At 40.7% G+C, this 27,323-nt stretch overlaps 1 protein-coding gene across 10 annotated transcripts in view; it reads left to right on the forward strand.

Annotated features, from left to right (window-relative positions):
* sema6cb (semaphorin 6Cb) overlaps positions 1–27,323 on the forward strand; it is a 170,396-nt gene that overhangs the window by 54,025 nt on the left and 89,048 nt on the right. For 8 of the 10 annotated variants that reach the window (XM_011485750.4, XM_078932533.1, XM_011485745.4 and 5 more), the window contains one exon: positions 20,409–20,562. The gene's annotated coding sequence lies outside the window, so the exon portion shown is untranslated. Of the gene's footprint in view, positions 1–7,220; positions 7,263–20,408; positions 20,563–27,323 lie in introns of those variants that run through there. The other 2 variants (XM_078932535.1, XM_078932537.1) reach the window with 1 other exon arrangement.

Raw genomic sequence — 27,323 nt, forward strand, 5'->3', positions numbered from 1 at the left:
TGTCCTGCCCATCTCTTAGAATCATGCAGCTGCATTTGTCAGTAGCGTTTGACCAGAAGTGTGTTTGGGTCGGTGATGCATCAAGATGGACGCAGCCATCCCACTGTTGGATGATTAATAGCAGGCTGTAAAAGAGGCTCTCCACTATGTAAAAGAGGTGCGTGCAGACATGGCACTTTCATCAATCAGACATGAAACTGCTGTAATGATGTAAAAACATGGAAAGAAGAGCGGGCTCTGTTTATACACTCCAGACAAACATTGACAAAACGTTACTTTTGGCTTTTCTTTAGGGCTAAAGTGAGTTGGGTTTGGTTCCACGATCAACTGTCTTTTTACATATCTAATGTAGCCATGACTTCCCTGTAATTTCCTCGTTTTGCTCAGAAGCCAGCATCAGGGTCTTAATTAGAGTAACGCCTGGAATGTCACATTCTCACTTGCTGACAAAAGCCCAGCGGAGCTCCTTGACGGCGAGCCTAGATCAGCTCAGTCAACACTGCGGAAGCCCTGGAGATCATTTTTGGGGAAAGTGTGACGTCCCCGATGGAGGAGCCGTTTTGTTACGGCAGAATCAGACAGATGCGGTGGGATTAGACAGTTATGTGACAAAAGCAGTTTGATGCCATTTTTAGATTTTGAGCACAGATGACAGACTACAAGGGTTTGTCTAAAGAACAGCACAAAGATGGCTTCTTTTACCTTCATCTGTTATAGTTTGTTGTTGAATTACCTGAAATAAAGCTCCCTGGTGAGACTTTAACAAGGCCCTGTAATTAATGGTATTATTCTGGCTGGAATCATGGCCAATGCTGTCTCCCACTCTTTCTTTGGTAGTGAACTCCGCTTGAAAAAGTGGGCTCTGAGGAGTATTTCAGCAGGATTTCAGTGCTATCCCTGTAATTTTGCTTAAAGACCTACCCAACTTTCGATCTATTGTAAGAGTGTTCCCAGTGGTCTGTAAATTACGATGATGCCGTTTTTAGCCAAAATAAAAGTAACCTGTGTCGTTTTCTAGGACATAGTTTCTGCAAAGCTGCAGGAGTTCATCAGAAATTCACCCCTGAGTCATGGGCCGGACTGTTGGTGTGGAGTAAGCCTGTCCCCTTCTCATCATCCATCTCTTTAGATGGTCTCCTGCTAGCTTACTGGCTCTCACAACCCTAACCTAACATTACTGGTGTAACAAAAATGGCGAGCAATATCGGAGCTATCCAGCCGTACAGTTTTGAGCCGGATTTCAGCTCAAATGAGGAAAATGAAGACATCTAGTCGTCCACAAGAGAATGCATCAAAATTGAGCAGCGCAGCAAGCTGTAGCCTGCTGTAGTAACTTGTACACTTAGAAGCTTATTTTTCAACTGTATTTTTGCATCTGCTCTTGATTCACAAGATTTTTAACAAATAAATACTCAGAAATGCAAGTTTAAGCTTAATTTTCTGTACATATGTCCTCCGTCAATGGAAAAATGTCACAAGAACTTGTCACAAAAACACTATTTTCATTGGAGTGGGTCTTTAATGTGTCTTGTATGTGGAGACTGAATGTGTACCAAAGAAGTTTGATTCTACTACTGTTTTGTTAAACCAAGCTCTTTTGTTACTTTTATTTGTTGCAATCATTTACAAAGACTGAATACTACAACACTCAGCTACTTTGACCCCATGGATGGAGAGATTTGGAACTTGAATTTCAACATTTCAGTCAGTCACTGGCGTCTGTCTCATTTACTTAAACTCGTGTTGACAGAAGGAGCTCCCTCATTGCAGCCATCACACTGGATTAGTTCCATGTTCACATTCCCTGCACTCTGATCTGCTGTTTGTTTGAACATTTTCTGTCGTGCTCAACACTTTAACTGCAGATGAATCAAACTTCTGCTGACATAAAGTCACACTTGCTTCCAGTGTGCATATATATGGACCAGCTAACTTCTCTTTTCCCCAGAGTTCAGTAGAACATGAAAACACCTCTCAACAGCCCACTAAATCCAGCTGCTTGCCTGTGTTTTCCTGTGCTGTACTTTTTCCTGACACCTTCTGCAGTTTGGCCGTGTCTCATCTCTGCCTTCATGCTGCCTCCCCATCGTTGTCTCTGCATGTGGCCGTTCAGTCGTGGCAGCTCTTAAAGCAGAAGATGTGGCACAACCCTGGCTGTTCTGGGAGATAAGCTTTAACCTGCATTCCTGCTGCTTGTTAGCCAAATAGACCTGCCTTGTCACCAGCATTCATCATTCGGGGGGGGGGGTGTCTGCCGACACCTTTAACTTTGCAAACTGTGACCCACAGACCAAAATATTCAAATCTCCTAAACAAAATGCTGAACTCTCCAACGAATCAACCCAGCCACTGGGAAAATGAGTCTTTCTGTTTCTAGGAGATTAATATTTGATCCATTGTCACTGACCTTTATTCTACCTCCTGAGGATGCTGGTTATAACGTTAGCACAACTTCCAGATGGAAGTGGACTTTAGTCTGGATCCCTTTCTTTTTGTAATCCAAATTGAGACATAGATGTATCCACTTTTCCTAAAAGCTTTCTGTCCCTACAACACCAGAGTTAAAGGGTTGAAAGAATATGTTGCAGAGAAACATTTTAGTCCAAGTTTACTAGTTTACTTTCCTTTTCTTCTTATTGAATATGATGGATATTTTCTTCTGTCGAAGAGTTCTTCGTAATGGATTTCCTCTCACCTTCGGTGCTTTTACTGGGATATCATTTGATTTTCTTTCAGTATATAGTCATTAAATTATAACACCACCATCAAGCACAGCTGCGTAAAGCATACAGTGTGTTTTGCTTAGCAAACAAAACACACAGAATGAGACTGTCCATTGCCCCATTCTGTAACAACTACCGGTATGTTGTAATATTGGGCAATATAAGTAAAATTGAACATTTTTAGGTTTTCTTGGCTCACATGAGGAAGTGAAGCTACTTCGGCACAACCCTTAATTTTGTACAAATACATCGAGAAAAAATACACAAAAAATCCTTACAGCAGCTTTTACTTGTCTTTGGCTTTGCCTTTAACATGATTTTTTTATTTTCTTTACTCTTCCTATCATATTTGATACATGCACTTCTGATACCCACACTTTTCTTAACCCTTGTGCTATCTTAGATGACCCCACCCTTGCATTGACGTGTTCTCCCTACCATGACAAAGGTGGATAAAGGTGGAAAGATTTCATGTAATCCGTGGACACCAGTGAAGAACACAAATCATTGAAGAAAAAGGTTCAGCGCACTGTCTCCCAATGTCAAAGTGCCTAGGATAGCACAAGGGTTAAAAACGTATTTTGTATAACTTGATGCATGTTTTTCCGCCCTGTAGTTCATCATCTTTCCACTAGAGGCAGTAGATGGACTTTTCCTGCTCATTTCAAAACAGCTGTTTCCATTAAATCTCAAACATTTTTGGCGGGAAAAGCTTTAGCTAGTTTCCAAAACTTTATGGTTAGAGTAACTAATCTACTCTTATTTGTTTTTGGACAATAGGTTGCTTCAGAGTATAAGTCACAGAAGCCGAAATGCTAAATAAAAAAATAAAAAACATTTAAGTCTCATTAATATATAAATCACAGATTTAATAATATACTGAAACAAAAATGGACATTTCATCTTGAAAGGAAAAATAGATAATACTAATACACAGATAATGCACAATAATAGACTAAATATATGCTCCACTACCTTCATGAAACATAAGTGGAATCTAGTTTATTGGCACAGCATGAGCAATTTTTAAGGTAGGCGACTGAACAATATCATATTAATTCACTAAATCTGTTGAATTCTTCATCATCCTTGTCTTGTTGGAACAATTCCACCAAGCCCAGCACAAGATTTAACTGATGTAACTTCTTCTGTGTTGCTGTCAGTAGAAAATACTGATACACACACCTACAGTGCCCTCTAGTGGTTGCTGCTATTTCATTTTTAAAAATCACAAATAAGTTGCACATGCGTGTACGTTGCTCCTCTGGACAAAATATGCAAAAAACATACAAAAAGTATCGTAACTGCTGTAATAAAAGAGTGCAAAATCTGTTGATAAATAATTCTTTATTTTACAGTTACAATATGTTAAAAATGTGTCGATCAAAATTGAGACAGTGGGTTAGTGACGTGCTTTATTCCTGAACACGGATGTCAATATTTTGCATTTCAAAAAAACTAACATTTTTGCGAGATAAAACGAAACAAATCACAAAACCCATCATAATTGATACTATTTAGGCCGATAGCTCATTGGCGTAGGTAGCTCAGGTGGTTGTGCTAGTCGGCCAATGATCGAAGAGTTCGATCCCCCCCCTCCAACTGTCGTTGTGTCCTTGGCCAAAATGCTTCACCATCCCTGTCTCCAATGTGGCTCCCCTGGTGTGTGAATGTGTTTGAATGTCCCCGTGTTCAGAGGCGCCGTAGCAGCGAACTGGCAGCTCTGTCGGTCTGCCACAGGGCAGCTGTGGCTCCTTCAGTAGCTAAACATCCCCAAGTTTGAATAAGAAGTGAATGATTAATGGAGATGCATTGTAAGCGCTTTGAGGGTCTGGAAAAGTGCAGAAAAATCCAATCCATTATTATTTTGTTGTTATAAAAACGCTATAATGCATTTTTGTTGACTTAATCAAAGGGTTCTAAATATCTTGTTTCCCCCAAAAATTATGTTTTTTTTGAATTCTTTGATGTAGTGGGCTTTACAGGGTTAATATGTTTTTTAGCTTGAAAACCAATTTACTTTGATCTTGTAAAATTGAGTAAAAATGTACACTTTTATTCTTAACAGATCTAAATTGTGAATTTGTGGAGAGAGGGGCAGCTTTTATCGTCTGTCTGACCATCACATGCTCTGCATGCAAACCGTGGAGCTGCATTCTTGTGTGGCATCCTTGGCCCTTCGCTGTTGTAATCCTTTAATTGATTTATTACCGCGCTGATGACGGCCATAGCATCAAGTTGTTTTTGGTGACAATCCAATCATCTCTGCTGTCATGGAGACCATCCATCCCCCGAGCGGATATGAAAGCCTGTTGCCGGGTGGAGAATTTACCGCCTTGCAGTGGGAGCCAAACAAGGTATTGGCTAGTGAAAAGTGCAATGGTAAAGGTTAATAATAAGCAGCTGGGTTGTTGTGTGGCAGATTGAAAAGGGAATGATTTTGTGGGGAAGGCAGGGGTGGTTTGTGATGTTTAAGTGTAAGGCGGCGTGTTGAGGCGCAGTGTTGTGGCCGTTTTTTTTTTCCCTGTTGAAGGTTTCTCTTGGCAGCAAGTCTTCCAGCTGACCTGTCAGCATTAGTCAGCCTGCAGGGCTGTGAAATGACCCACCGCAGGGCTCACCTGGGGCCCCGCAAACCTTTTCAGCTGTTCCCTTCACACTGTTGCTCCCCAGCTATGTCGTATCACTCCCCCCCTCCCAGCTTCTCTGCTGGTTTATATCCACTTTACTGCAGCTCTTTCCCTCGCATATTGCACTCTTCTACACAGCTGTTTTTGTCCTGACATAAAAAAGTTTTATTTGGATGAAATATTTGAAGCCTTAATAGGAAGTGAGTTCATGAAATGAGAAAAAAGGAGACTGGTGGAAACAACTAAAATGTTCCTCAAACAAGAACAACTTATTACAGCAGCTCTCTGTGCTTTGTGCGTTTTGGCTCGTCTTTGAAAATCAAAATATAAAACTTTTCATGGTGGTTTCATATTTTTCTTTCGTAAAATGATTCCTATTTTCTCAAGATAGTTGTGCACCTCCTCCAGAACCTGCAGTTTGAGAGCTTCAAGTGTTGTGAAATGTCTCTAGGTGTATTCTGAGAGCTAACTCATGGTGCTCTAAACCATGACCCGAGCTTTCCTTCCGATGGTGTGATGTTTGATGGAGAGATTGATCCTCATGGAGTGGGCACCTTTCAAGCTGACAAATGGCAGCACCAGACCCTGGAAGCCATTAGCAGACTGAGCGGGAGACGAGTCAAGCTGAGGCTGTCCAAAAAATCTTTCCTCCTTCATGAAGTCAGGCCCATGCCAGGCCCAGCATGGTGGTGGGTGGAAGCACAGAGTCATGGTCCTTCTGGCCCTCACTGCCACCAGCCAACATGCTGACACCCGGCAGAGCTTTGATCTTTCCTATGTTTTCGCTTCCAGAAGAACAGAAAGGTTCCGACTTTATTTCAAGGAAGATTTCTATCATGCTTGTTTTTCCTTTCGGCATTCCCCCTTCAGGCGTCCCCAAAGAAAATCATTTAATTTTCACGTAAATTGGCTTCAGGGTTGAAGAAAATGCCTGCCCAGACTTTGGACGAACACATGGAAATAGGGGAAGGCACCCCGTATGTGATTGTTCTAACCCAAAAGCACCTGGTATTCCCAAGTGGTCTCCCATCCCCAGACCACGCTTAGATCAGCGTCTGATTGGTGGGACTCTGCAAAAATAGCAAATCGTGTAACTTTATGTTTTGTTGTTATTTTAATCATACAACAGCCGCGGTGATGCAGAGGTAGAGTGGTCAACCTCTAATCGGAAGATCCCCTTGTCTGGCCATGTGTTGCAATGTCCTTGGGTAGTATAATGGGCAAGACGCAGAACCCCACATTGCTCCTGGTGGTTACAGGTGTGTTAAATGTATGTGATAATGGAGAAATGGCACTGTGAGGAAACAGAACACTGCGACTTTAAGAAAGGCAGAAGCGTGCTACAGTAGTAGTGTAAAATATTTAAAACACTTAGCTGATGAATATTCTAAAAACTTCACTCACGGTTTCCTTTAAACCTACGATCTGAAGGGAACAACTTAACACTTTTATTTTTTCTGTAGTAAACACCATAACCATTAGTTGAGATTTGATCAGGAGGAAATGCTCTTGCTATCTCATTAGCAATGACTTCAAAACACAGTTCTACTCTTCAATAGATGTAAAACAGATGAGACTTTAGATGCACAGAGACCATAGGAACTTTTTATGCATGTTAAAATCATTTGGAAACTGCATGCCTAAAGTGCAGCTAAATGAAGTTGCTGCATCGTGTCTTGCAACACTGGAGTGCGTTTTAAAACTGTGCATTGTCACGCAAGTGAGTTAGAGAATGCCGCTTGACAGGAACTCTAAGATGCACATGAAGATCAGGAGGAATGTCGTCTGACCAAAGTGGGGACCAACCAGCTGTGTTGTGATGAGAGGTGGGCCAAAACTAAAACAACCTCTTGGCTAATCTTTAGGACTGCAACCCATGTTGTGCTCCAGTCTCCATTTTCAAGTCGCATAAGTGAGTACATTTGTCTTTTTCTTTTATATTTGGTTAGACAAAAGAAGACACACAATTAAGGAATTGATAGAAGCAAAAACGTTATTCAAATCTGGAAATCACTTATTAAACTGCAAGAAATAAATCAATGAGTTAAAAAGAAACTTATTTTAAGAACATTTTTCTCAATTTCTGTCTTGCAAGAAAAGTTTTTCAAGAAAGCTCTTCAAAAGCAAAATAATCTTTGTTTGTGAAAATATGTTTAATTACTAGATTATTTTTTTTATTCTTGGCAAGACCATCTTTCCTATCCCGTAGATGGATTAAACTTTTGCTGATTTAAAGAAAATCTCCCAACTGACTTAAACTTTTTTAAATAATCTGCTAGAAAACAAAAATGATTCCCTGGATTTAACAGAAAACAAGAATATTGGTTAGAAATATTTAGTAAATTGTTTAAAAAAATGGTATGTTGGGAAATATGGGATACATTCAAAGCACAATTCCTGTTGGTGTTTGTTACTTCTTTCTACCTTAGCAAACTTTTCTGAAATTTATATTTGTTTTGGTTAATTTGGTCATTTTGTATTCAAACTTTTGTCTTTCTAATTGTTCTGTGTTGTGTTCAAGTGCTTCTTCCCTTGTCAATGACTTAAACTTTAGCTGTCGGATAAATGTTTGGGACATACCCAGGTCTGTTTATCAGATTCATATCTTATTAACTTCCGACACATTACTAATGAACTTTTGCCTTCAGTGGTTTCAAAAGAAGTCAGACTTTCGTGTAGAATCACTTTCTTTTTCCGAGCCGCGTGTTGCCTCATGAATAGTCTTCGTGCGCTGTCCTGTTTGAAGGATTTTTAACAATAGGATATTTCATTCCTTATCCAGAGGCCATGTTTACTGAGGAGTTTTGCACACCTGGAAACCAGCAAACGGGATCTTGTGTGTAGCTACTGGGTGGAGGGAGAAAAAGGGATACCGTTGACAAGGCAACCGGAGCTCATTATCCCACCGTCTATGCTGGTCCACGGCACACCGTTGATGGCTGCCAGAGTAGAGTTTGGATCAGACAGATGGGGTTGTGGCCTGAGTTTCATATAAAAGACATCTGAGCAGGAATTATGCATCCAGAAAATGACATGTCGGTGCCGTAATCCCAGATTACCTGTCTACCTCACTCTCCTTCACCGTGCGCCTGCATGTCGCATGTTCACCGTCAGAAAAGATAACAAACAGCAGCTAAGGTTCAACGGCACCGAACCTGTTTGATGTTTGTTGGCATGATAAAATTATACTTTATAAAAAAAAAAAAAGAACTCATTTCAATCTCTTCTGCCTGCTCACAGACAGGTGTCTGGAACAGACATGGGCGAGGCCCATAACAATAAAAATGAAGGTGGTGCTGCTTCATTACACTTTTGAATTACTCATTTTGTCAGACCATCACTTGCATGGATGATTATAAGATAATGCTTTTGTTTTACTGTGGAGCAAACATGCTTCAGCAAGGTAGAGCAAGAAAAATATGCAAAAACAAATGTGGTGTAGTCTGACAGAAGCCAAAGTGTCTGCTGCACTGTGAAAAAAGAGTTAGCAAAAAAAAGCTATTGAGTACAATTTGGTATGCATCATAAAGGATCGTATAAGGACCTAGCACTTATCATCTCCCAAAGGTGGATCTTTTTGGTGTTACAAATTGTCGTTCTTATTGTTTATCCATCAGGAATTTTCTTGATTAGTTTCCAAAGTTTAAAGTAGAGTCTTATCGACCAAAACTGTGATTTGTTTTCCAATCGCCTGCTAAAAGGTGTAAACGCTCTCCTTGGAGGGAGTATACGATCAGTTGTTCTGGAGAATCTCACAGCACCATTTCAGAGCATTTGGTACCAAACCACTGTTTTTGGTAGCTGACACGGCAAGCTACCAGACCCTGATGGTAGTGCAGTAAGAGCAAGCCTTGATGGATCTAGCAGCCATTAGGAGTAAACACCACCTCCTCCTGTATCAACTATCGTATTGGTCATTCCTGGACACTCACGGTAAAAAGAGTTTAGGAGTGAAGCCAGAGACGTCGAGCAATCGACCCCCTGCGCTGTGAGTGGATGCTTAGGTTACAGTTTTACCTAACAGCAAAAGGATTATGATCCAAATAGGACTGAGGGTTTGTCAGATAACTCCCAATGGAAATGTCTTTGGAGAAACTTAGTACTTATAAATGTTCTCTGGATTAGTCTATGGAATATGTTGTTTTTTAAAATCCAGAATTTAGTGGTTATTTTACAGGTTACACCTCTGAGGATTTCTGAAAAGAGCTTGAAAACGGTTTCACCCACAACTCAGAGGTGAATTTCTACTAAACTCCCGGCGCTCTGCAGAAACGATGTCCTAGAAAACGATGAAGGTTTCTGGATTTTGGATAAAAACTGCTTGATTACAATTAAAAGACCACTGATTGCGCTTTAACAGTAGATCAAAAGCTGATATGAGCGGGAACTTGAAGTCAAAAAATCTTTTTGGTTTACTTTATTGTAGAATTGAACTACTTTATCCATTTGCCACCTGGTGTGTTGATCTTAGGGCAGTCATGAATGTGTAGTTGAATGCCAGCTCTTTACTTCATGGTGTTTCCTCCTAAAAACACCATTTCAGTCAACTGTTTACAGATCTTACCACAGAGGCATGGATTGTCTCCAACAAAATTTGAACTTGTGAAAGTTTTCAGTTTAAATCTGCTGCTCTGTTGCTATAGGCATTCCAAAGGGATTTGATTTTTTTTTCTCTCCAGTTGCAGCCACAGGAGATGCAGGTGAAACAACCTCCAAGGAACAATCCCGACTTCCATCTTTGCTGTTCTATTTCTAAGTCTCGCTGACTTCTATTCTCAGAGTTTGTAAGGTGTTTGCATTTCAGTCTCTCCGCAGCAGGAAGCATTCTGCTGCTGGTGTTTACTGAAGGGAACACCTTGTGTTTGAAAGGGCTGAGCAGAGCAAAGGGATTTTGTGTTTTATATATATATATATATATATATATATATATATATATATATATATATATATATATATTCACAGTTTGCATGTGGGATCACAGTGGCAGCCTGAAGAAATTTATGCACAAATTATCACTTAACTCGGCACGCAGACTTTGAATCTTGGAGTTTTTAGGATTGGATAGGAAATGCAGTAACTTTTCACGTGCGCAAACAACCGAGATGGAGAAGAATGTCATCGTTCCACATTTCTTTCCATCGTCTGACAGATTTAATGTTCTATAGATGGCATCTTTTTTCTCTGCTGTTGACTCACCTTATGTACTATGAGGAGCCCTAACAGTGTTAAAAACAAATCACCCTAATGCCAAACCTATGTGACACTATGGGAAAAGTGAATAACTTAATGTGTAAGAGTTTCCAGCTGGAAAAGCAGTGCAGTGATTACTGACCCGGCTGCCAACATGTTCCTTCAGCTGAGTTTTAAATTTACTGAGTGACCAAACCCTCCTGCCAACAGATGTTTTTTTGTCCTCCCTGATGGCGTGATGACAATGCCAGGATTGACTGGGCTCAGACTGAAAGAATAATTCAGAGCTGGAGATGACATTTTTACGAATATATTGACTGCCATAAAGAAGTAAACTGCAGCAAGAGTTATCCGCTCAAAAAATCCCGCTTAAAAAGTTTTTTTCTTTCTATTTTGAAGAAAAATAAAAAAATAAAGAAGTTCAAATGAAAGGTCTGAATATTAGGAAAGCATAAACATTCAGAATAATGTGAACTCGGCATAAGGAAGTGTTTGTCAGGTGTAAAAATTAAAGCGTGGTCTGCCTGTGTGCAATTAACCAATGTTTTTCAATGGAAAATAAAAATAATACCAGATGTTTCTAAAAGTTATGGACAAACACATGTTTTACATAGTTGTACATTAACATACAATCAGTTTAAACACTGCGTTGACAAAAATATCAGGCTGAGTGGAATCAGATAAGACATGGCATTCTTACGTAAGAACTGACATCAGCGTTTAAGAGATGTATCGGCGACTGATGCTAAACCATGTCTCAGCAAGCTCACGGGATCTCTGGATGTAAAAGATGCAGAGAAATGTTTGCAGGTCAGCAAAACAACATTTGTGTCCTTCTTTTTGCATAAATATGAGTTTTTGTGTGTGTGTGTGTGGGGGGGGGGGTTGATGAGGAAATGCTAGTTTCAGTGCAAAATGCTTTTTAATGAAGACACAAGTTGGCAGATTGGGAGTGTCTGTGCGTGCGGCACACAGCCTTCTCAGGTGATTTACGAGTGTGCCACTAAACGATTACATTACAGTCCCCAATCCTGTTCACTGATAGTGATAAGAGCAGCAAAGCTCTGCTCAAACATTGCAAGTACATGCATTCTGTTTTAGTGGAATGTGTCTCTTTGTTGATACACTATTCATGAAACCTAATTTTACTGTCCGTCCAGGACATGTAGCTCATTTACTAGCTGTGTTTGTGTCCTTTAGAGTTTACAGATTATATTTAAGACGAAACTCGAACCTTGTTTTCTTTATTCCTTGGGGGACTGATGTCATCTACTCTGGACTGTCGCTACACCATACAAGCATATGTATACAGGTGGAAGAGGCTTGGTGCGAAATGTGGAAGAGGTGCAAATCTGGTGAATCTTTTTGGCTTTGTCTTTCACAGCTCTATTCTCAAATATTAAAGACTTGGTGTTATAAAGTTTCAGTTGGGCAAAAACTACAATGATCAATTTTCAACCAGTTGGTACGTCTGTGTTTTGATGAGGGCGCCACCCATGCGTCAGTACCAAGTCTGAGTCCCTGCTTTGTTAAAGTTCTTGTTCTGGTCTAATGTTCAACGTATATTGAATGGCCACGCGTTCTGTATGTAGAGCCATAAAATGGGCTTAAAATCTTGTGTAGCTACGGGTGAACGCTAGAGTCTTGAATGAAGAAGCTCAAAACGTGCAAATACCTGCGTTTACGTTGACTTTTCATTGAAAGTGGTCCCAGGAACGCACGTTTTCGAGCCTGCTGTGAGCATAGCATTAGGCATTTTAATGTAGAAAGATGCAAGTTTGCGGTTTCTTCCTGCTCTGCATGTCTCCAGATAAAGTCTTGTGTATAGAGGAGGAAGGGTGAGAGGCCGACACAGCGAGGCCAGAGTTCACCCAGCAGAGCATCACAGCTGAAAGGCCAGTTGTCAACCACCAGCGGGGAGAAAAACAGTGGGGCATCAGCCAGAGTGTGTTGGAAAAAGGACGAGTCGGGGTCGCTTTCAATTAGCGCAGCATGTTTTTGCAGCGGAGCGCCGCAGGAGCAGAGAGCAGGAAGCAGGGGGTAGCCTTGGGCATGAGAAGGAAGAGAAAGGAGAACAGGTACAGTCAGACAGAACTTAAGGCTCACAAGCATCTCAGTCGACTGCATTTTATGGTTAAAGTTTCTCAACCCACAACCAAAAACATGAAACTTGCTCTAAATACAGATTTTCATTATTTCAGTAATGCTTTTGTTAACCCTTATGAAGTCTTCTCTGTTTTCAAGGCGGGGTTTTTCTCCGTAAAGGACTCTAAAGGTCAGCAGCAGCTCTTGACAGTGCCTGCATGGCGAGTGAATGTGTTGGCTGTTTTCTCCGCAGGGACGACGTGCCAACGGATTCCAGCGATGGCAGCCCAACAAAGCTCCATCTTAGCACATTTGGTAAAGCAGTGGAGGCGAGCACAAGACAAACTTTGTCAGATGTGGGAGATCGACTCAGAAGTGTCTCTCAGCAGGATGGAGGAGTGGAATAATTAACAGGCTGTACATTCCACTTCATGCTGACAACCCCTCCAGAACTCATTTGTGACACGAAAATGTGAAGATCTCTCACTGCCTAACATAAGGAGGACTTTATGATTTATGACAAGAGAGGAGTGGGCCGAAAAAAGCTCAGGCTTTATTACTGTCCTGCATTATTTGTAGTCTGGGTCTTGACGATACTGTGATGGATTTAGATGCCTGATGACAGCTCATTGTGTTTCGGAGATGTTCACATTCAGCTAATAACTTCTGAGCAGAACTTAGGTCTTAGTCACATGCCCCCGTATGGGGAGGGCTGAGGGTTTTTGGGTTGTCTGGGCCCGTAGAGGGTCTTAGAGAGCGCAGGTGTGTCTTACCGTTCACCTGAGGATCCTACGGCCACCTTAAGGAATTAGATTAGATTAGATTCAACTTTATTGTCACTGCACATGTAGGTACAAGGCAACGAAAGGCAGTTAGCATCTAACCAGAAGTGCAATAAGCAGTAAGTACAAAATGGAGGTCTATAATATGTACAATAACTATACAGGTAAGTATTATGGACATAATTTACAGATATTGAATACCATTAGTACGATATACCGATAGTTGTACCATGAACATCCTATTCAGATGAGCTATGTAAAAGTGTATGAACACTATAGGCAGAACTATGAACATAGTTTACAGTATTGCAATGGATAGTAAAGTGCATAGAAAATATTACAATGTGCAGATGGATTATACAGTGTTCCTGGATGAGCAGACAGAGTAATAACAAGTTACTGTTTTGCTTATTTTGCTTATTGTGAATAAATAAATAATTCAGAGTGTTGAGGAGGGGAGGAGTCTATGGTGGTGTGGAGGGTGTTTTAGGGGTGTCAGAGGGAAGAGTTCAGCAAGGAGACAGCTTTAGGGAAAAAGCTGTTCCTGAATCTTGTGGTCCTTGTCCGGAGGCTTCTGAAACGCCTCCCGGAGGGGAGGAGGTTAAACAGTCCGTGGTCAGGGTGAGAGGAGTCCTTGAGAATGCTGCGAGCTCGATGTAGACGGCGTTTCCTCTGGATGTCCTCAAGAGCAGGAAGTGGTGTCCCTGTGATGCGCTGGGCAGTTTTCACCACCCTCTGCAGTGCCCTGCGAATGTCACGAAAATGCAACTGTCATGTGATTCTTGTGCGTTTGGTAAACGTATTCTGAAGTGTTCTTGAGGCTAAAGTAAATTCCACGCACATATGGCATATGGGTGATGCTATCCCATGATGTCCTTCACCACACTCTAGTCACTAGTTAGATTTGCGTCTTGTCTTCTTACTGACCGCGCACAAATGCTGCAAGCATGGGTGGTGCGTATGATACGGACGTTTGTGCAGGATGTCCGCACAAACTACTCTGTCGGATTTCCACAATTTTAATAGACAGGCTGCATGAGGGCACATTGATCACAGAAACAGCACTAATGGGCTCTTTGCGCAGTCCGCTGTATTTGGTTGGGGGTTGGAAAAAAAAAAGGCAAATCCATACTGTCTCACATCACCCTTACCCTTGCGTCTTTTACAAGTGTTGCATGTAAAAAAATATGCATCAACATTGTCTCCCTACGGGCTCACAGAGCGGTCTACAACTGATGTTTCGTGTTGCCCGCCTGCGTGCCACGCACACATTTGCATATTTTTCGCCTGCAGACAGAACATATCCACCTGTAAGGAGAATTTGTGACAAAGGCTTTAAAAATATATATGTGTCTGTTTCCTTCTGAAAACCAAACATGACAAGAATTAACATTAAAGCACCAATGCATGCTGGAACTTATCTAGCTAAGATTTGGGAGAACCTGCAGAACAGGAAATAAGGCATGTTTCACTGGGGGTGGGGGTGGGGGGGTGGACAGGCTGAGAAAAACAAAAAGCTGCTCCGTGCACGAAATGCAACACCCCATTTTAAATGTGACATAGTCAGTTCAGAAAATTTATCATCACACTTTTAGATCCTCCTTCCTGCATTCGCACTTTTTGGGAAGGAATCCAATATGATTGACCTCCTTTTTAATTTCTGCAGCAATTTCAGTTTCTTTTTTATAATTAATATAAAAAAATAAAGTTTGGTTTGAAAAATTAGATACTGATAATCTACTTATTAAATGAACACACTAAACATGCTTCAGTCTTTTTGGGATGTTTGTGGAAGCCTGTTGTCAGACTAAAGATGCTGCACAAACCCCCCTCCCTCTCGTGAAGAATAACAAGAGATGGTTCAATCTTTGTAAGTATTAATAAGCATTATAGTTGCCTCTGCTTTTTTTAACTCTAAATTAGCTTTTGTGAATGAGCTGTTGCCTCACTGTACCAGCCTGAAATGCAGGAGTCTGGTTTCCGTGATTGTTACGTTTACACGTGTGTGAAACTGGACAGACATTATTTATAAAATATTCTTCTCTGTAAAGACTAAAGCATCTGCACGAGAAATACATATTTCTGTCCATTCTGTACATTCTGTCCAAATGACAAAAGAATCCTGTGTGAGAACATCAATGTAAACACAGTTATGCACCAGTATGTTTCTACACCACTCAGTCCCAAGACTTTAGTTTCAGAGCTTTGATGTGAGCTTTATTGGTTTTTCTGTCAGGGACTGTAGGGAGATTAGTGGAGCTCAGTCGGCACACGTTCCTAAATGTCCTGTTTTCTAGCTCGAAATGGCAAAACGCTAAAGTGGTATTTGGAGGAAGAGAACTCTCAAGCGACAATGCAGGCAAATAACACGGGTGTTGTCATCCGGTAACAATGTGGTCAGTGCTGCAGAGAAAAGCGGAAAATTGAACTTTTTCTTTGACCTTTTGCAATTTAAAGTTTATTAGAAAAAGGTTACTAACAAACCTCAAGATCTGCCACCCTGCTTCTTCCCTTAATATTCCTGCTCTCTGCGGATGACACGGATCAGCTGTGTTCAGTCAGCTCCAGGTGACCAGAATGGGGGAGACCAGATTTACAGTTTAGTTTTGTTTATTTAGGGAGAGGATCATGGGTTTTTCGTGTAAAAAAATAGAGTAAAAAAAATCTTTCTCCAACAGTCTTAAAGGACATTTTTCACCGAAAATCTTTCCCTCCAACATTTATGAGCGCCTGAGTCTATTATAGTCTCCTCCTTTTATGAAAGACTGTAATTAATCTAATTAGTAATCAGTCAACCATTGGGCAACCCACTCCTTCTGTGCTGATGGAGAATATAGCAGGCCTCATCTTTGCATTATTAATACCTCCATTCCTGGAGCCCAGCACCCTCCGATGGCCACGGTCAGGGGCCATTGATCGCTGCCACAACCCAGCGAGCTCTGCTGGGACTAACGGGAAATATTCCAGTTAGAGAGATGGAGTTTTGATGTTTCACCGAGTTTAGTTATACGTCCGTTTTTGTCGGATTCCAATTCATTTCAGAAGAAAAATCTGTTGATGGGGAAAAATATTCAGTGGAAGCATTTGCCCGTTGATGCATGGGGCCGGTAAGGAGGTATTTAAAGGAAATAGAAGATAATTTGATGGGTGTTAATAATATGGTGCCTCATTAAATAAATAGGGTTCACTGTAAAATATATTAGGACAAATGGGGCTGCTGTTAATGACTATCTTTGCTAGTAATGCAAAGTTTTAGATGCAGAAGCACTGCCAGTGGCAGTAAAACAATAGTAACCACATTAACCTTCATTATCTGTGGCGCTATATGAGCACCTCATCTGACAGTAAATGGCCAAGTTTGATAACAGTAACAATTGTGTTCGAGCTATATCCTTTGCTGAGTTAGTTCCATAAGAAGATCCAAATCTACAGCCTCCTCTTTAGATTCCTGACTTCTTTTTTCTAATCGTTTTAAATGAGGAGTAAATGTGGAATATATGGAAATAGTTTTGGTCTCATTGGAGTTGTTAGGTGCCCAAGTGTTCTGGCAAGCCTTTCGGTTGTTTTTTGTTATGCCAAGTCCACATGGTGCACTAAGACACCCAGGATAAAGAGGATCTGCCTCAAATCCCAGAGTATGGCTTGAGTAGAGGCGCACTGGTCTTCCTACTTTTGCCTGTGCAGTCCAGCAGAGACCACCCAACAGAGTTATTGGAACCAGCCTCCTATGGACTGGCTGAGTTGCGGACACTGTTAGCAGTTTAGTTGAGGTTGCAGGGTTGGTAGACTACTTCCAGCAGCTTTGGCTTCAGTTAAAAGCTGGATTCATTTAACATTTTTCCTTAAAGAACCTGCTAATTTTTCCAGTGAGACACCACAGAGCCACATCATGAAACTGCTGTATATGCCGGTTCCAACAGCATCTGTAAGCTGTTTGAAACCCACTTTGGAGTGATCTGAAGAGAGCCACATTGAACTCAGTTTTTTCCCCTTCAGGGACTTGTAATGTACAGATCTTATAGTTTTTGCTGTTGGATCCTGCAGACATCAGTCAGTGGTGCAATGCTGACAGGGTTCATACACTTACAGGGTTTTGTGTTTGCTAACCGTTATCCAACAAAACGGTAGTGGAAAAGTGACCATGACTATAAACCTTTCATTCAACCAGTGTTTTTAAAGCACTAAATTAAGATTTTGAAACGTCACTGTTGCTTTGACTTCCAGGTTGAAGTCCGCTGTCCACTGCCATTACAAATCTGAAGAAAGTCCCACAATGTAAGTTGATGAGGTGCTTACAGCTCTTTGTGGATTAAAGATTCTACCAGATATTGTCTTGTGGAGAGATGCTGTTTATCTTAATTTATGAGCAGAGTAACATCTGTGGTCTCCCCTTAGAGACTTGGATGTGGGATGTGAGTCCTTAGAGACTTAAAGTAAAGGTCCTACAGCTCCACATACATTTTTTTTTTACAAGGATCATCTTTTCCTTCACCAAACCACTTCCCATGACTAAGTCCTGCTATCTCTTGGTACAGTATCTGTAACATTTCCAACTGCCAGCTTTGAATTGAACCTCCACACAGGTTAAGTCGCCGCACACAAACCCATTGAAGCTGTCACACTGCTCTGCTTAATTTACGCCGGCTTGTGGATCTTAAGTATTTACAGGCCTTCAGTGGCTTTATGATCCAGTGATGGCAGTGAGCAACAGTGTTGAGCTTGCAGCAGCTACAGTCAGCTGTCTCTTTCAGGAGGGATTAGGGAACCAACTCAGGTTCTGCTCTGTAGTGAGTCAGTGGACATGCTTCATCCATGGCCGAGGATGTGAGAAATTGCACCGCGGTTGTAGCAACTGCCACACTTTTCACTTGGGTGCCTTGTTGCCCGCAGATGTGCATATGCAAATGTGTTCACATCTTGGTTACATGAAATCCATAGGAGAGTTGAAATGAGTCATCCTTGATCGTCATACTGTACTCTTGTGTGGGTTTAGGAATTGCTGACTTTACAGCATTTCGCTCACAGGAAGTTCATCAGTCATGCATGCCTCTCAGCAGGACTGTGGTTGGTCTGTGGCATGATAAAGAGCAACAGTCCAGTGACGAGTGCTGAAAAAATGTAACGTTTGAAACCCAGATGTTCTTCATGAAAAATTCCTGGAGAACAAAATTTAACTTAAAGGCGAATGACGGATCTCATAAAGAAATGAATTTGGCTATACCCTTAAATAGTATGTAAATTCTGGACAGTTGATGTCCTGCTAAGTTAAAAACTTTGGTTTACTGGGTTTAGAGTCCCACTCCGATCATCTTTTGTTTTATTTTAAAAGCTTTACCAGTTAGCCAAAATAAAAATAAAACCTTTGTCAATGTGATTGTGTCCAATTCCTTAACTTTCCACTACTTAATGCACTATGTAGTGCGTTTGCTATTTTGTAATGCTGTTTGAATCTACAATTCCAAGATCAAGTGTCCTAGAAATCTCCCAGAAGACATCGATGCCAACTCAATTGGGAAATATAGACCACAATGCATTGCGTTTGAACAGTTTATTCCCCAAAAAAGAACGTATGCAAATGTTTTTTTTAAATAAACCATCAACATTTTCATCATCAGAACACAGTGGATTGATAAATACTCTTAATAAAATGTTCGTATTGATTAGTTTTTTCTTTAAATATAAATATATATATAATACATATATAAATATACTTAAAATAGATGTCGTATTTGCTGTTTGGAAATTAAAATAAGTAGTAGGCATGGAGTCCAAACTGCTTTTAAGATCCAGGGAACTAGATAGTCCCGCACTATAATGTTTTTTAGTAGTTAAGGAGTGGGGAGGGAATTCAGACATAGTTTCTGCAGAGCGGCAGTAGTTCAGAGGAAATTTGCCTCTGAGTTGTGGGTAGGATCGTTGGCTTGGAGCAACCCCGCCCCCCTTCCAGTCACTCATAACTGAGAAGTCTCTGTTTACATGTTATCTTGGTAACTTACAGCCCCTCACACCCCCAACCTAACATTTGTGGTGCAACAAAAATAGTGTGCAATTTTGGAGTTATCCAGCCGTACAGTTTTGATCCAGATTCCAGCTCAGGCGAGAAAAATCAAGACATACATGCCATGGATCTAGTCGTCTACAAGTGGATGCATCAGAATGGAGCGGAGCAGGGAGATTGTGCCCCTACACTGTTTATTTTTTATGTGACATCTTTTTCATCTGCTCCTGATACACAATGATTTAAATGCAGAAATACTCAGAAATGCAATGTGGGGCTTAATATTATTTATATAAGTCCTCCATCATCAGAAACAGGCCAAACCAAAAGAACATGTTAAAAACATTAAAAACACAATTTTCATCAGACTGGGTCTTTGACACCTTCCAACCTTCATTTTTGTTCATGTTTGTGTAACATTAGGGTAAATGTTAAAGTTCTATTAGGAGCAGTAAGCTGTAAAACCCACTTTCAGTTGCAGAAGGTCTGGAAAAAAGTGCCACAGTTTAGCATGTGTTCTGGAACATTAGGCCACATGGTGCATCTGATGTAAATTACAAATGCTGACACAGTGTGTGGGTGGGGGTCTGGGCATGGGAAGTGAATAATTAGTTCATGGCCTTTGTATGTGTACGTAGGATTGTCAAAACTGTATGATGTTGTATGATGACATTTAGGGAAATCTTCCTTTAATTACCCAAATTGTGGACGTGTCCTGGCTTTGTTCCAATCTTTGTCAAGTGGCTCCTCTACCCATCACTTCCCCACACATGTGGCTTTCTTTATGGTCTCCTTGCATGTGTTAGCTGTGATGTTATGACAGCGCAGTGACTGAAGAGATTACGCCAAGAACACACAGCCCCTCCGTATGGGACCTCTGTGGGTCAGTGGCCCCGTTTAAGCAAGACACAAATCCCTGAGGGTTTTGAAGCAGCGTGTTTGCAGCGCAGCTGTTCCCTATTGTGTTTGTCATTCTCATGTTGTTTTCTGTTTGTTCTTACAGAAAGAAGACTGCAGACGCTCTTTGAAGGAGAACTTCAGAGGGGTTTTTGACCTCGGACAACCCACCAATAGCTCCAACTTTAGAAGTCCGCCCTTCGTTATGCCCCGCTAAGGCAATTACCTGAGAGGGCGGGATTTTCAGACCTACACAAGCTGTAAGTTGACACATTTTGTCTCTTATCTTTGAGTTTTTTTAACACTAGAACTACCAAGTCAGTCATTTTGTCTGCTTTCGAAATATGCAACGTCAAAAAAAGAACCTATGGACGAATAGGACCCTAACTTTTCCTAAATATGCACATATTTTATTCGAACATAAAAATAATAATAACAATAAAAACACGAAAGAGATCCGAGTATTACTACCCGAATGACTGTAGTATATCATGAAACCTACTTCTAGCTTCATTCTAAATCCTACCTAGAGAGACAAACATGACAAGTAGAAAAAAGAAAGACCATTTCAGAGGTTACTATGAATTTTAAAAAGCCTGATATGATGAATATTCCGTAAAAAAAATAAAAATGAAAATAGGTTATAATGTTTTGGTGACAGTGGAACACATAATAATTAGTTTTCTTTTGTTGTCCTGATGTGTTTTTACCTATTCTCCCAAATACTCCTAGATACTCGTTTGAATAGAATCCAAATTATATAGAAATAATGTCAAAGCAGAAATGTGGAATACCGAGCGTCTTTATTCGGCTTGGTGCTTAAAAAAATACAAGGTTTTAATCCATTTTGCCCGCAGTGCATTTACACAGAAGGAGAAACGGAATGAATGTTGTATTCAGAAAAGTGAAAACTCTCTGAACCTATATCCTTGATTCATTATGACCGACAGAAAATCTATTTTTTTGGTTTTGTTTTGTTCGTCGTTTAAAATGCTGTGGACAGAAATATTTACAAAGCGGCAACTTTGATTATGCAGATTTGTATTCCAATGGTTTATTTTCTGTTAGTCAAACCAACTCGATGGCTTCACTCCCACATAAGATTGATTGTTTTAAAGAGGTTAGGAGCTTCAGTGATTTGGTGAGTTGTCCTGATGAATGCTCTGCTGGACTCTTGTTCTGTTCATTTGTGTCCTCTTCCACTCCTTTGTTCTGTGATCCCTCTTTTTGCTGGCTGTGCGTACAACCAATGCGGACTATTGAGGCAGTCAAAATGAATAGTCCTCCACTTTGGCACAGCGCTGTGCTGAAAGCGGGGCAACAAACAAACCACGGTAGCATGAGAGAGGGCTAGGGGGGTATTGGAACTAGGTCTTGGTGTTTACAGGATCACTGGCATCACGGTGGCATGCGAGACCCTGATGTCATTATTTAATCCCCGCTTTTATCGATGACACAAAGACGCATCAAAGAGGAAGAGAATGGCAGCGAGAGCGAAAACGCAGCCGTGAAACCCGATCAGAACACAGAGTTGAACAGAGGCATTATGGTGCCAAAAACATGAGGGAGAGACGGAGGCAAAACGAGTGAGGGGCATTGCTTTCATATTTTGAAGCCCACTCATTGAGAAAGAAGCCAGTATGTTCTTGAAAGTGCGAGAGGAGCAGAGTTTGGTTGTGTGAACATTTGCTCATAGCTGCCATTTTTGCAGACAAAAAAGCTCTTTGTATGTCAAAAGAAACACCAGAGGTCCCAGGAGACCCTGCTGCCCTTTGCCTTCATGTACAAAATAATGTCAACTCGCATATTCACTTCATCAAGTAGTGACCAAAGCTGAATGATCACTCACAGGTACGTGATGATCACTCTGCGAACAAATGTTTTTTTTCTTGGTGCAGCTGAGGATTCTTAAAGTTCCGCTCTGATCATCTTCTCATCTGTTGTCAAAGCATTTCTAGTAGTCTTTAAACTATGATTATGCAGTTTTCAAGCTAAAATCCAACGACCTGTGTTGTTTTCTGGGACATAGTGAGAGGCATTAGTTCATTAGAAATTATCCTCTGAGTTGGGCTGTTGGCATAGAGCAACACTGTTGAGAGCTTTCTATGTATGTTCTCTCCCGCTAGTTTACCGCTCCTCACAACCCTGACCTAACATTAGCGGTGCAGAAAAAGGATTATTGGAGCTATCCAGCCGTACAGTTTTACCAGCTCAAATGAGGAAAACTGTGCTGTGTTTTCTACGCCACAAATACAGTTAAAAAAAAAATTAAAAAAAATTAGAAATGCATTTTTGAGCTTAATTTTCTAAATATTTGTACTCCGTCATCAGAAAAATGCCACAAGTTCATGTCCATTTTCATTTGAGTGCGTCTTTATTGTAACAAGGATACATGCTGGACGTTTTTCTGTAACGATTTAAACCGTTGCTCACGTTTTTTTTGTCTTGTCTTTGTCCTTTAAAACTGTGGTTGACCTCTTTACCTGGAGGGCTCCAGTCTTTGTTGGCGCCCTGCTTCTCCGTTTGTCTGTGGGTCTTCGGCGTTCTTCTCCGCGTCTTGCTCTCGTTGGGTCTTAAAATGAGGTCATGGCCACACATGAAAGTGCCGTGACAAATTGGTGCAGACGAGGCAGATGGTGATGGGGAGGAGACTGGTTGTTATGCCATTTGCTGAAGTGACATGAATTGATCTCTGCACCACAGAGCAGGCACACGAGCTCCGTTTGTGTAATCCTGACTCTGGTTACTTCTCGTGCACCCACCCACACACACCTCTGAGCACCACACACCACTCCGCAGCATCCTTCCGTCCCCATTAGTGTCAATGATGTGTGCAGTGGAGGTGCTCGCTGATTGTCAGAGGGTCTCTGCTTGGATTCGCTCAGAGTGCTGGGGAATTTGACAAAGCGACAGGGCTCATAATAATGGTGGGGTGGTGGGACTCGGGGAGCCCTAAAACATAAAGCCCATTATAAATGCATAGTATCTCCAGTGTGCTGTGCATGACGTTGTGTAGAGGGCAGCGACTGCTCTATTTACAGTCTATCTGTCTTAACGAAGTCTACCCATGAGGCTTTGGTGGAGCTTGACTAACATCCCCATGGGATTTTTATCGCTGCAACATGACTTCTGGTAAGATCATAGTTTGTGTGACAGGATCCGACATTCCTCATTAGGTTTCCCAAGGATATAAAGCTGCGCTGCGATTGGGTTGCCTTTACAACCAAGCTGAGTCTGAACACTCAAACAGCCAGGCTTTATGTGGAGAAGTAGCTCTGAAAGCAATACATTAAAAAATGTCAACTTTACCTTGAGTCTGTAATGGACTTGCTCCAACCGAAGCGCTTTTGCTCACACAGAAACAGAGAATATTTTGTGACTCAGTTCTCCATTCCTGATGTTGACAACAAATGATGCCCGATATGGAGGAAAGTGACTGCAGTTTAAAATAGGCTCATGGATGGCGTTAAATGCTGACCATAATTGCTTAGGCAATACAGATTTGGCGTTTTCTGTATTCTAAAACTTAAAAAAAAGTTTTTTTTTCATCCTTGATTTAAAATCTTTTGCTTCTGTTCATCACAGTCCTTAGAATATAATTGATTTAATTTTATCAACAAAATGTAACAGAAATTGTGCATTTATATTATACAGTATATAGTTTCAAATAGACATATTTTAAGTTTTAAACATTAGCAGGATCAATCCCTTACTTAACTACTTCAAGATAGATACTTAAATAGTCACATTAAAGAAAAAAGAGAGAAAAAAACACACCTTATACTCTCTTTTTTGTTTATTTATCTGTTCATTTATTTTATAGATATTAATAATTATTTATTATTATTACATTTCACTATTTTTCCTGTCACCAGTATAGGTATGACCTTAGCTTATGGGGTCAGGAAAAGTGTAAATATGTTGTTATATCAAAAATTCAAACTCTCAATAAACTGTAAACAATAAACAAAAATAAAAAAAAGAGATAAAATATAAAAACAGTATCACTTAAGTCCCCACAGTTACCAATTAACAATATACTAGTTCAGATTATATTCAGCTAGTCAAATAGTTAATATGGTTTTAAACTTTGCTGGACATTTATTCATGATTTAAAAAAAATATATACATATTTATTATACAAAGAGTTTAACCCTATTCCACAGATTATCAGAATCAGAAATACTTTATTGATCCCACACGTGGGAAATTTGTTCGTTACCATGACAACTGACTGGGAAAAAAAGACTAAGAATTATATAAAATAATAATTAAAAAATAACAAGAAAAATGTGGTATAATTTAAAAAGCTATTTACAAAACAGTGCAGGTAAAGAGATGTGCAAAATAAAGAAAAAGAGGGAAAAAAAATGTGCAAGAGTTATCTTTTGTATAGTGAGTTGTTGTACAGGGTTATAGTATTGGGCAGGAAGGATTTCCGGTACCGGGCAGTTTTGACTGTCACCCTGAAAGCACCAAGGAAGTGTTACTACTCCACATCTGAGCTGTGAGCTCAGATTCAAATGTGTGTAAAGATTCAAAGGGGAGGTTTTAACCTGGTTTGCGCTCAGACTGGTAAAAACAGTCCTTGCACGAGATCCTGATTCCCAGCGCAATGTGCTCAGGTCGATTTGAGTAAGCATTTTCCCACCTTAGCTTTGCATTTCCACTCAAAACTGCTTTTCTCAACTTCAGAATTTGTTGGAATGGATGCTTACTCTGTAAAACGGTTGAAGAGTTGCAGTAAGTCAGAGAAAACGCTGGCGGTGGAGCTAAAACTCTGATGTCAAAGGCTTAACAGGCTAAGACAGAGTTAAAACCTATTTTTCTTTTCTTTTTGTTGTTAGTCTGCCAAATGTTACCAAAGAATCCAAAAATTAACTTTTTAAAGCGTTTTTGTTACTTTTCTATTTGATCTGTTATCAAAGTACTTTTAAATTGTTTTTACCTCCAAGTCACATTTTGACTGTAAATGGAGTGGACTCTAAGCGGGATGCTGTTTTTGGAATGGTTTGTTGGAAGGCTCACAGTCTTTGCATTACAAACCTATTCTCTCTGTGGATGCGGGGCTGAAGGAAGGATAATTGCTGGCTTTAGCCGTCCTCACATGGAACGTGACGGGATATCTTTCCCACGGTTGTTTAATATTCAGAGAAATTGCCGGCTCTTATTGATGGATATTGATCAGCAGAAGTGATGTATTCTTAGCTCCCCAGCAGGCATCAGAAAAGCTGAGAGCAAAGTTCTTTTGTATGCCCACCCCAACCATCTTTGTTATTGATCACCATTTGAAATGCTGTTCCACGAAGCACACAACACGGAGGCACCTCAAGTTTCCTCTGACAGAAACTGAAACCCAGCTCAGCTTTGTTCACACAGCAGCTCCCGAACCCAAAGAGACACTCCCAGTTTGCGCTTTAAAGCAACTTTTCACTGACATCCAAGTTTATTTACACAAAAACGATTCTCAAATTAAAAGGCTGAAGGGGTTTGAGGTTTCTTCAGGCTAGTTGAGGGTTTTTATGGGTTTTATAGGTCGTCCACACTCCATTAGGCTCCCGATGTAACCGGGCTGAAGCCAGAAACACACAAAAGCATCTGCATGTTTGAGCACAGAGAACACGCTGTTAGGAGAAAGCCAGTTTATGACGGCGGTCCTTTCTACTAATGTGCAGACCCTGCTTCCTTCCACCAGCACTGCAGCTCACAAACAAAACCCTTCCACTTCACAGTACAGAAAACAAATCTGCAGCTGGGTTTAAATAAATCATCTCTCTGTTAAAAGGGACACAAGCTGCTTTTGAAGCGTCAGCAAACAACTCAGACTGTTCTGACTAAACATCTGTGTCAAAGACATCAGCCAGGCTCTGCGGGTTTGGAGCTCGGCTCTCACATTTCTGTCGAGCCTGTTTTCGGGCCAGGAGTGGAGGAAACGATGGCTGGGTATGGATGTGAAAATCCCAGCTGTTAAAAGTTACATTTCAAATCAGCACAGGGACGAACTCAAAGGCTTGAACATGATATATGCTCATGCTTTATGCAGTGAAAATTGGTTTTAATTTCAGTCTGCAATTAATGAAATTATGGTAAAATGTCCATGTTTAGCCATTCAAGTGCTGTTTTGTAACTCCGTCTCACATTTAAACCGAATAATCTGGAGTGTTGGCTTGGATTCAAACAGCTAGCTCTGCTTTTCAGCTTGTAAATCTATTAGTATCTGCTGCAGAAGATTTGCTGTATTTGTTTTAAACCCAACTGAAGGGTTCTTTATAGCATATAAGACTTGGATTAAATATCAATGCAAAGGCTAAAGGTGAGTGTGACAGAAGATCAGACAGTCGCTGTGGGCTCCAGTTTTTGATTCTAATCTCTTGTTTCGAGCGGGATCCTCATGTTACAGGATTACTGGCAGGACGTCGGGTTTGGGTGCAACAGACGCAGACAAGTTTGCTGTGATTTAAGTCATCTGACTGCGTTCTTCATCCCAGCAGAAAGTAATTGTGTTGTGCGAGCTGTTTCAGGATCTCTGCCAGCTAGAAAAGATCAGAAAGCCTCACAGCGATGAGCTGAGCAGACTTTTCTATATTTTGGAAAGCAGAAATAGATGGAGCTCTCTCAGACACAATACTTGGATACAACAAGATCAAGAAGCAAGGCTCAAAGCTTTGTGTTTTTAATGACAGAATGTGCTCCATCATGGAAGTCTGATTAAAAGCCCTTTGTGTCGGAGTCTGTGCAGCAGTAGCATATGGCTGAAGGGCTTAAACGCAGGGAGAAGACATCTGCCGTATTAAATCACTTGGATGGAATTAAGAAAATGAAATCACAGAGATTAAAGAGAATGGTCTCATCCATTTTACACAGAGATGCCCCATTTGGAAACACCAGCAGTTTGAATTCCTGTTGTAAAATAGAGGAAAGTCTACACTGAACAGATTGTACAAGCTCCAACATTTTTTCAAGCTGTGCTTTGGAGATGCTGGAGTGTAACTCAGTGCATTCATGGCGTTATTTATTTGTG

The sequence above is a fragment of the Oryzias latipes genome, chromosome 16 (assembly GCF_053564925.1).
Source record: "Oryzias latipes strain Hd-rR chromosome 16, Olatipes_Hd-rR_3.1".
Lineage (NCBI taxonomy): Eukaryota > Metazoa > Chordata > Actinopteri > Beloniformes > Adrianichthyidae > Oryzias > Oryzias latipes.